We start from the raw sequence: 11,533 nt of genomic DNA, 5'->3' as shown, positions 1-11,533 counted from the left end.
GCTCCCCGCCCGAGGCTCCTGTCAGCATATTAATTAAATAAAAATACCAACTTAAACTGGAAGCCAAAAGTAAATTTATCAGTTGGCTAAGATTTATAATAGTGGGCTCTGTTTGTGATTCTGGGTTGGCTAGCATGCCACAGCATGAACATTTTATGATTGATTCTCTGTATCTATTGGGGCACGGGGAGTTGGGCCTTTCTAATTTTCTCCTGAACCAAGGAAAAGAGCAGTCTTCCCTCCCCTTGTGAGGCTGGGGCTGCCATTCCAGGAGTTGGGCCTTACTTGGCTTCCTTCACCAGCTCTTGAGGTGGAGCCACAGTCCAGGTGTTGGGGATTATGCAGTGGGGGCAGGTTCTCCAGACTCCCATGTGAAGGAGGGGACTAGAGCTGAAACCTTTTGCTTCTTATTAAGCCCCCAAGTTTTTAGCGGAAAGACAATTGGTCCTTGTTGCCAACACAGATCATAATCCATCTCCTCTTGCGACCCCAGTCTTTATCATTAACCAATTCAATCAACAGTTGATATACTCAGTCCTCATCCCATTCAAACTTTGGCCAGAAGATGGAACAAGGGTAGGGGTTTGTGGCCAAATGAAACAATAAGATTTTATCATCTCAGTTTTCTTTTTGTTTTGTGTGTGGGCTGTTGCCCCAAATCCTTAACATCAGTCTGAGGGGACTATCAGGATGTATTTTGTTCCCTGAGCCCCTGGATTCCTTCATCTGTCATGAGTAGGAGATATATTTATTTTGTTTTTCCCAGCACCCAAAGCTCAATCTCTGGCATGCACTGAGATGTCTTGCCACTTATACAACTGTCCCCAGTATTCCTAGCAGACTGGTTCCAGGACCACCAAGTATATCAAACTCTGAAGTCAGTCAAGTCCCTTACATAAAATGGCACCAGTATTTGCACACAACTGAGGAACATCCTCCTGTATATTTTAAATAATCTCTAGATGACTTACTCTACCCATACAATGTAAGTGCTATGGTAAACATTTGTTATACTGCCTTTTTTGGGGAGGGCACCAGGAATTTAACTCAGGACCTCAAGCTTGCCAAGCAGTGTTATACTGTATTAAGAAAGAACAATAAACAAACAATCTGCACATGTTCAATATAGATGCAATTTTTAAATATTTTCAATCTGAGTTTGTTTGAATTCAGAATTCAGAACCTTCAGATATAAAGAGCCAATGGTATTCCATTATACTTATATTCCATAATATTTTCTATATTTTGCTGCTATCACAGAGAATACTTTGTTTTGTTACATTATCTGGTTGCTTATTGCTGGCCCAAAGAAGTGCTACTGATTGTTTTCCTAACTTTTGAAGACAATGTCTTTAATAACAAAAATATTTATGGGTATATAGTTTTCTCTGAGTATACATTTACCCTGGGTCCCGGAAATTTGAGAATGAAGTGTTTACATTTCACTGCTTTAGAGTTTTCCAGCTATCACTTCAAAGTTTATCCTTAAATTCCAACAGGTTTTTTTTGTGTGTAAACTTCTTGTTATATATTCCCAAATTTCATAGTTTACTAGGCCTTAATGAATGTTAGATTATTCATATTCTTTGTCTATTAGAATATAATTTTTGTAAATGTTCCACATTCTTACGAGAATGTAGTATCTACAGAAGGAATTCGTTTTTCCATTAATCTGTAGAATAACTGAATCTTTTACTCCTTGCTAAGGATCAAACCCTGTCTCCCACATGATAGTGCTGACACTGAACTGCACCCCCAGCCACTTTTATTTTATCAAGCTACAATCCATTCTCCCCAATTTCAAGTAGTACTGATCTCTCCGACTTCGCTGTCACCATGGTCGTTGCACCAATCCACTTATGCTTAGATTTGCGGGCCTGGGACTCGCAGAACCTTTGTCAGGAGATGTACCACCGAGTCGCCCTAGCCTCCCGCCATCTAGTGCGGCTGTGGCTTTGGGGACTGAGGGGGACTCGGGCCGGAAGTTAGGGGCGGGACTTCCGGGATCAGCCGCGCCAGGTCGAGACAACTTGGTTCGGTGGCGTGGCGACTCAGCGGGCGCGACACCGCAGGAGGTGAGTTCGCCAGGCAGACCTTGAGTCGGACCCGGCGTCCGCACTCTCCGAGGCTCCGAAGTGGGGGCAGCCCCGGAGCCACGTGGGGCGATGTGGGAGCCTCGGCGCGGGGATGGCTATTCTGGGGGCCGTGTGGCGGGGGTGTCTCGTCGTGGGGGCGCCGCGGAGGGCACGGCCGCGGTTCTGCCCGTGAAGTGCTGAGCGCGGCGTGATGTGACGTCAGTGACGTCCTACCCAGACGACACCGCAGCAACTGACTTCCCTTTGGATGGGGGCGGGGAGGCTCGCTGAGGAGAGGTAATGTTTTGGACTCTGGGAGGGAGCAGGGCCTGAGGAATCGGCCAGCACGCATCCTGCGGTTTCTTCTGCGGAGGGACCTGCTAGGTCCTCAGTACCAGGCTCAGCCTTTGGCCAGGGGACTATGCTTCTAGGCTCCCTCAAGCTGTTGTTGGCTGAATTCGTTGTCTTGTAATAGTACGCTGAGGTTCACGTTTCCTAGCTGCCTACTAGGCAGAATGGCCCATAGTTCATGCAGGTTCTTTCACGTGGTCCCCATATCTGGGAAGTAACATTGCCTTGTCAGATCCTTCTCAGGTTTTTTAGGGCTCCTATGACTAGTCTGAGTCAACCAGAGCAATCTGTGACAATAATTTTAATTCCTTCTATAATTAAAATGTAATTCCTACTTTATGTCATTTGGTGGTAGAGCACATCCACAGGTTTCAGAGATTGGGACATGGATGTGGGGGGATGAGCTTTCTACCTACCCCAGATTAAGTTTATGTTCTGTGGGCAAAATTCTACAGAGGATGAGGTGAGAAAAACAAGATGTAAAGCATTCACGTAGTTTGGCCCAATTTATAATTTAAAAATTTTTTAAAAATTATATATACATTGGCATTTGTAAACCTGGAAGGATAACCAAGGGCCTGGTTGGGAGATTTGTTCACCTTTTAAGCTTTTCCTGCACACCTCTAGTCAAAACTCAGGACCTTGTCCATGCTAGGCAAGCTCTTTACCACTGAACCACACATCCCACCCCTTACCTAGTTTTGAACCATATGATTGTGCCCCTATTCAGTAATTATGAAAATTAGAAGTCTTTTAAAATAAAATATTCTGGGGCCAGGGGTATAGCTCAGTGGCACAGCACCTGCCTGGCAAGTGAGAAGTCATGAGTTAGAATCCCAGTATATGGAAATGATTGAGTCTCCCCATGAAATGGGACAGTAAAGGTTCTCTCCATGGAAACTGGACAGCCCTCTACCCCATGTCTCTTGATCTATTTCTGCTATGGCATGAATGAACTCCTTAGTGTGTTCCCATCTTTCAGTCTTATTTGACACTATATTTGTGAGCACTCTGCCAGGTTCATCTTTTGAGCTGTTTGGTTTTGTCTCTGTGATGTAGAAGTGCAGCCAAGGTCTCTTTCAGTCTGTCCTCAGTGCCCATCCTTCTGAGCTCTGTCTTTGCAGTCTCCTACGAGCTTTGACCCTACACTTACCCTGTGACTGACTCGTTCACATCACTAATTGTGGGTTCTTCCATGATCTCACTCCAGCAACTCTGCCCAGCTCCTCTTCCGTGTCCAATGAGGCCATGAGTGATACCTTACTATTATCATTGCTCCTGCACGATTCAGCTGCCACATTTTTTCAGAGAGACCTGAAAGAAAGCCCCTGCTCTCCTCATCCCCTTTCCACATCACGTTGACTGAGTAGTTGGAACTGCCACTGTCTTCTGACATTCCCCTCAACTTCATCTAAACCTGAAGTGAAACAGATATCCCTCCCCCAGGCCAGAGTCTGCTAGCCAAAGACACTGCATCTGGACAGTTTGTGCTCCTTTATGGGATAGTGGGAGACTGCTTCCCTGTTACCCTCCTAAATACCTGGAGCCTTCAGAGGCCTGTGCTGTAGACCTGCATTTCACAGAGTGCAGACAGCACTCCCACTGCAAGGTCTGTGGAACCTAACAGAGTGTCTATCAGGTTGTGCCCTCTCTTTCACTTTTCTGTCCACATTCTGTCCCAGGGTTCCTGGGGCCTGGCCTTCTTGCCCCTGCTCTCCTCAGCCTTTGCACTCAGCTTGGACTGAGTCTGTCTTGGACTTCCTTTCCCCAGTACCTGCATGACTCTTTCCTTCCTTCACCTTTAGGTTTCTGTGAGGTTTCCCTGACTACCCTAGTTAAAATGCCTAGTTACTGCCTCTGTCAAAAGCGCTTGCCCCAACTCACTGATGGATTTGCTATGATCTTTTACCCTACTGAGCTCCAGGAGAGCTAATGGTTGCAGCTGTGTACCATAGTCTACCCAGAACAGATATCAGCATATAGGAAACACTGAAAAATATGTATCCAAAAGAGGAAATTTGGGCTGGGCGTGGTGGCACACCCTGTAATCCTAGCACTTGGGAGGCTGAGGCAGGAGGATCGCTGCAAATTTGAGGCATGCCTGGGCTGCAAAGTTGAGTTCAAGGCCAGTCTGAACTGCATAGCAAAATGCTGTCTCAAAAAAAGAAGAAAGAGGAGGGAGAAGGGGGAGATTGACACACTTTTCACTCTGGGTTTCTGCCAACATCTCCTGCTTTGTCTTTACTCCTGAGGGGCAGAGGTATTTGTTGAGGGAGAGACTAGGACATGTCAGGCCCTGCTCCATAGTGGGTTACTGGGGAGGGTGAAGCTAGTGAGGGGGTTGGGCAGTCAATAACTCAGTCCATGTGAGGAGTCCATGTGCCTTCAGGTAGATGTGTACCATCTCCTGCCCAGAGGGTGTGGCTAAGACTAGATGAACCCAAGTTTGGGGTCTTCACAGGATAAGGGATGTTGCTACCTCTGGACTGGACAAAATCTCCAAAGAATTTGCTATAGGTACAGAAATGAAATTGTGCCATCAATATGCACAGGGAGATGAGAGAGCACCTGGTGCAATGGGAGGGCTTCCCAGGAGGGTGGAGACAGAGACACCTGCTTTGGCTCAGACTTTACTGCTTCGATTGGCAGTATTAGCAAACAGTATTCTGTGTGACTGTATGTGTGTCCACAATGTGGCCTGACCTTTACTGCTCAACCCTTGCAGGTATTGTTTCTCTTCAGTAGATGGGTCTTGTGCGTTCTGCTTCATAGCATTGTAAGTGTCAGGAACCAGGATTGAGAGGCAGACCCACAGCAAGGAGTAGATGCTGTGAAGGCTGCTCTCCTATCATGAGGGACTTGAGCCCTTTAGGGGATGCCTGTGCACAAGGTACTCACTCTTCCTTGAGAGTTAGCATCTCACTATTCCCACCTGCAGTCCTGGCTCATGATTCTGTGTCTCCATAGCTGACTATCTTTCCCCTTGGATCCAGGATCAGGCAACACAGCATTAGTCCTTGATACCTAACAACAATACAGGCCCTCTGCAAGTCTCAGACTGCAGGGGCAGAAGAAGAAATGTCTTTCTAGACCGAGAATGAAGCTAGCCTTTCTGCACATTGACCTGTGTCCTTGCTGGTCTTCAGGTTCCAGCTATGCCCAGCCTCAGAGTTTGCCCCAAGGAGGCAGAGATGGAACTCTCAGCTCTAGAACTACCCCCTTAGATCCCTGCAGCACAGGCTTATGTGAGTGATACTCCTGTTGTCACCCACCCTGGATCTCCAATGTGTGGGCCCCTCATCTGTGGCACTGTTGATCTGAAAATCACTCTCACTTTCAGCATCCAGGTACTAAGAAGAGGTTCCCCCGTGGTACCCTTGTTCTGGGGAGATACATACATCACCTAGGAGGCATCTTCTGTGTCATGCCTCAGATTCAAGGGCCCAAGGGTAGATGTCAGGAAGGAAATTGACATGGCCTGGCCCCTGGTACCCTGAATAGGGTACTTGTTTTCCCTTTGACACAGAGTTATGACATAATGACTCCCAAGATTCTTTGCTTTGCCCTCTGACCCTTGCCAAACCCAACAACCAGGCTGGTAGGTTCTGTCCTGCTCCCTTCTAGCTACATTCATACTGCCCATTTGCTCTTACCCCTTCTGAACCCTTTCAGAGTCCTTTACAAACACTTCATCAGCTTACCGATATAGACCCTTTAGCAATGAATATTGGCTATTCAGTGTCAGCTTACCCTACTTGAGGTAAGATAGCTGCTGTTTTGTAGACCATGTGTAGGAAGGGATGGTTAGGCTAAGAGTAGAAACAGCGTGAGGCAGACCTACTTTATGCTGAACAGAACAAATTCTGAACAGTGGAAGGAGGAAGCAGGTAGAGAATGATAGACATGAGAAGGTCCCCAGAAGTGGCCCTGCAAAATAGATTAGCTGACCAGCCTAAGCAGAGAGAGAATATTAAACAGGTAGCCAAGGGGCCCCACTAGGAATGTTGTACAGAGAATGGTGATAGTATCCAGGATTCTGCAAGAGATGAAGACAAGCTGATGACTACTCATGTTTTAAAAGCAACTGTAGAGCAAATTGGCAGAGTAGGCAATTCCAAACACTTGTTTCTCCACATAAATATCAAAACAAATAAACCACCCAGTAGAACCTATCAATTCCAAACACCTGTTTCTCCACATAAATATCAAAACAAATAAACCACCCAGTAGAACCAACTTTTTCAGAACTCTGGAAAATTGTCAGTGGTTTATGGCAACCAAACAAACATTGAACCACGAAGGCAATTCTGAAATGATAAGAAAGCTTTTTGATACTCTTACTTACCTATGCCCCAATCCCTTTCTGATTCATTGACATTCTTAAAGCAAGCAGCCTGCATTCCTGGTGTGGGACATGGTCCCTAGTTGCAAAGGAAGCAGAGGAGATCTTACTCTATATCTGTTCTAAACTATGTGGGGCTACTTGAACTGACACACACTACACATCTCTCTTCTGCCCAGCTCAGAGGTGAGACCCCACCATAACCTGGGCATCACTTATAAATACAGCCAGCCACTTACAGGCTAGGAAGAAAAGCTTGAGAGAGACTCTTGGGGGGAAATGAGGGCCATCATAAGCACAATTGAAGAATTTAGAGAGTCACATTCATGCCTAGGATAAGGTGTGAGCTTGGAAAAGGCCTATGAAGATTGTAAACTTTCACCTCTAGCTGGTGTCTAGGCTTAGTAAAAGCTAGGAACTGAGGAGATGTTGTAAACAGTGTTAAAAGAGGGCCCTAGAATGGAGCCTGTCCACAGACTGGAAAAGGTATTTTATTTTCCCTGTGTTCTTTTTTTTTTCCTGCAAAAGTTTATTCTACACAGAGGGGCTCAGTTCTTCTTGGCAACTGCCTTCCTCGTGGCAGTCAGCACACTGCTCAGCTCCTCACACTTCGTCTTGGCACAAATGTGCATCCCACCCTTTTCCTGAAGAACTTGAGAGCCCATTTGCCCTTGGAGACCTTGACAGCTCCACGGTGAGCAGCTTCATGGTGCAGCACTCGTAGTGGGTAAAGCCACACACCTCCCAGATTATGTCCCACATGAACTTCGTGTGCTTCGTGAGGTGTCCATAGCAGCAGAAGTGCCTTGGTTTGCTCGAGTTCTTAGTCATCTGGTAGCCCTTGTTGAGGCCCATGGCCATGGGGTACCACAGAGCCATGGCTGCTACTCTTTAGTAGTTGCTGCAGCCGAAGGCTTCTTTTGTTCTTAGTGTTCAAGGAAATCTCTGTCAAAGCAGTAGATAAAGGGAGGGGTGTAGCCAGTGCTAAAGTGCTTACCTAGAATGTGCAAGGCCTTATATTTAATCCCTAGCACTACACATGCACACACACTCACACACACATACCAAAACAAGCAAGCAAACAAAAACACAAAAACAAGCTAAAGAAACAGCTCCTGATATATGTAATTTGTGGTGATAGTGAACCCAACAAAGAATAGCCTCTACAAAAATACTTTAGAAAGCACACTAAATGAATAGATGACTATAGCCTTCAACAATCAAGATGAAAAACAGACATTGGACTTACTAGACAAAGACTTAAAATCACCTGTTTTAAATACATTAAGAAAGCTAAAATGAAATTGAAGAGAGAACTAAAGGAACCAGAAAAATAAAATGTATTAACAAAATCAGACTATCAGTAAAGAGACACTAATTTTAAAAATGAACCAACCAGAAATTTGGAACTGAAAAGTACACTAAAATAAATATTTTAAAGTAAGGTTTCAGCAGCAGCTTTGAGCAGGAAAAATAAAGAATTAGCAAACTTCACAGTAGGATGGCTGAAATTGTCTAGTCTGAGGAACAAAAAGAAAAAAGTTCCAAGAAAATGAACAAATTTAACAGACCTGTGGGATACCATGAAGCAGATGAACATATAAAGGTCCAAGGAAGACATAAGAGGGGGCTGGGGATTTAGCTCAGCAGCACAGTGCCTGCCTGGCAAGTGCAAGGTTTTGAGTTTGATTCCTGGTACTGGGGGAAAAAAAAAAAAAGCTTAACAAGAAAGACATAAGAGGGATGGGTAAGACTATCTGAAGATACAATGGCTGAAAATCTCCAAGTTTGATGAGAGACATGAATCTATATATCCATGAAGCTCAGCAAACTTGAGTAGGATAAATTTGAAGAAACCTACACAGTCTCATTATAGTTAATCTTGAGGGCAAGAAGAGAAAAAGGACTTATCTAGTACAGTGTATCCCAATAAGATTAACAGCTGATTTTTCTTTTCCTCAGAAGAAGAAAAATGGAGGTCAGAAAGAGCTGGACTGACATATTTAAAGTGCTGTGAGGAAAACCTGTCAACCAAGAATTGTATACATGGCAAAATTACCCTGCAAAAACAAAGGAGAAATTCAGACATTCCCAAATAGACAAAGCTTGAGGAGATTTATTATGAATACATCTTACCTATAAGGAATGTTAAAGGGAGCCCTAAAGATTGAAATAAAAGCACAGTAGACAAAGACTCCAAGCCACACAAAGAAATACAGATCTCTGTTAAGTATAAAAGTTTGTGTAGTATTTTTGGTTTATGTGTCCAGTTTTTATTTTATGCATCATTTAAAGAACAAGTGCATAAAAAAATAATAAGTCTGTGTTCTGATTTGGTTTGCTTTTTTTTTTCTTTTTTTGTCTTCTTGAGACAGGGTCTTGCTATGCAGTTCAGGCTGGCCATGAGCTCAGTTTGTAGCCCAGGCTGGTCTTGAACTTGCAACAATCCTCCTACCTCAGCCTCCCGAGTGCTGGGATTACAGGCTTGCGCCACCACGCCCTGCTTGGTTTGCTTTTTCGATGCTGGAGATTAAATCTAGGGCATGCCAAGCATATGCTTTACCATTGAGCTATACTTCTAGCCCAAAAGTCGTGGTTTTGAGCCCACTATTTAGTATAAAGATGTAACTTATGATAACAACAAATCATAGAAGAATAGCTATATAAGAGAAGAATTTTTGTGTGCTACTGAGGCTAACTTGGTGTCAACTGTATTAGGTATTACACTTTCGTTTAATCTCCATAGTAAACACTAAGAAAATATCTAACAAATGTATAGAAAAGGATGTAAGAAGAAAATTATAATAACACATTACATTACTCTTTCTGTTTTGTTTTGTTTTGTTTTTTCTCTGGTACCGGGAACTGAACTCACGACCTTGCGCTTGCCAGGCAGGCGCTTTGCCGCTGAGCTAAATCCCCAGCCCCAATAACACATTACAAAAAGGTCAACAACACAAAAGAAGGCAGTAGTAGAGGAGTTGAATAAAAAGATGAAAGATACACTAAAACAAGTATCAATATGGGAGAGGTCCTACTTTTTTAGTAATTACTTTAAGTGTAAATGGATTAAACTTCCTAGTGAAAAGACAAATATTGACAGAATAGATAAGTAAGCATGGTTCAAATATATACTGTCTGCAGGAGATGCACTTTAGAGTCAAAAACACAAGTTTAAAGTGAAAGATGGAAAAAATATTCCATGCAAATAGAAACCCAAGGAGAACTGGCATAACTATACTATAATACCAGACAAAGTAAATCCCAAACCTGATACAAGAGAGACATTATATATTGATAAAAGTGTAGGTTCATTAAGATATAGCAATTATAAATATATACACCAAGAAAAGAGCCCTACAATACATGCAACAGACTTGAAGGGAGAAAGTTCTACAGTAATAATTGGAGACTCTAGTACCCCAATTTAAAAAAAATGGGTAGAATGGCTAGAAAGAAGATCATTAAGAAAACAGAAGCAATCCTGCTTTAGCCTCCCAAGTGCTGGCATTATAAGTATGCACTACCATACCCAACAAGAAAATAGAAGACTTAAACAATACTAAAAATCAACTGGACCTAATAGACTTTGCTATCATCTGATGTTTGTATCCCTTTGAAATTCATATCTGAAATGTGAACCCTAATATATTGCTGTTAATAGATGGGGCTTTGGGGAGATAATTAGTTCATTAGGGCAGAAGCCTTGTAAATGAGATTAAGGACTGAGGGAGCTTTGTTGCCCCTTTTCTTGCCATTCTGCCACTTGACACATAGAAGGTGCCATCTAGGAAGAAGAAGCCTTCATTAGACTGAATCTGCTAGCACCTAGATCTTGGACTTTGTAGCCTCCAAAACTGAGCAATAAATTTCTGTTATAAATTACCCAGTCTAAAGTTTTGTTTGGAGTTTGTGGGGTTTTTTGTTTGTTTGTGTTTCTGGGGACTGAACTTAAGGCTTTATGCTTGCTATACTTTATACCTCTGAGCTTTCTCCCTTGCCACTGGAGTATTTTTTAATAGCAACCTAAAGAAACTAAGGAATATATAAAACACTTCACCCAGTGCAAAAGATACACATTCTTAAGTGTATGTAGAACATAAACACCATATAGCAGGCCATTAAAAAAAAGTCTCAGTAGCTGGGTATGGTAGCACACTTCTGTAATCCCAGCACTTGGCTGAGGCAGGAGGATTGCCATGAATTTGAGGCCAACCTGGGCTACACAGTGAGTTCAAGACCAGCCTGAACTACACAGTGAAACCCTGTCCCAAAAATTCAAAAAAACACACAAAAAGTCTCAAAGTTAAAAATACTGAAATCACGCTGGGCATGGTAGTGCATGCGTGTAATCCCAGCACTTGGGAGGCTGAGGCAGGAGGATCATTGCGAGTTTGAGGCAAGCCTGGGCTACAGAGTGAGCTCAAGGCCAGCCTGAACTGAATAGTGAGACCCTGTCTCAAAAAGACAAAAAAAAAAAAAATCAACATACAAACTGTTTTTCCAACCAAAACCAGCAGGAAAACTGGAAAATGTAAAAGATGTAGAAATAAAGCTATTAGTGGGTCAAAAGAGAAATCATGAGGAAAACAAATACTGACAGATAAATGATAAAAACACAGTATAGCAAAACTAAAGAGATGCAACAAAGGCAAGGCAAAGGGAAATTTTAACTCAGGAATCGAAAGGTGGTTTAACAAATGAAAATCAATCAGTGTAATTTTATCACATGAATGGAATGAAATAGAACCATGATCTCCTCTAC

General features: G+C 43.2%; 1 pseudogene; it reads right to left on the bottom strand.

The window, feature by feature from the left end:
- Positions 1-4,575: 4,575 nt before the first annotated feature.
- Positions 4,576-11,533, bottom strand: part of LOC102018363 — a 13,799-nt pseudogene continuing 6,841 nt past the window's right edge.

The sequence above is a fragment of the Chinchilla lanigera genome, unplaced genomic scaffold (assembly GCF_000276665.1).
Source record: "Chinchilla lanigera isolate Chin_1 unplaced genomic scaffold, ChiLan1.0 scaffold00053, whole genome shotgun sequence".
NCBI lineage: Eukaryota > Metazoa > Chordata > Mammalia > Rodentia > Chinchillidae > Chinchilla > Chinchilla lanigera.
Note: the sequence above shows the minus strand (reverse complement) of the source record. Positions and strands in the feature narration are given on the sequence as shown.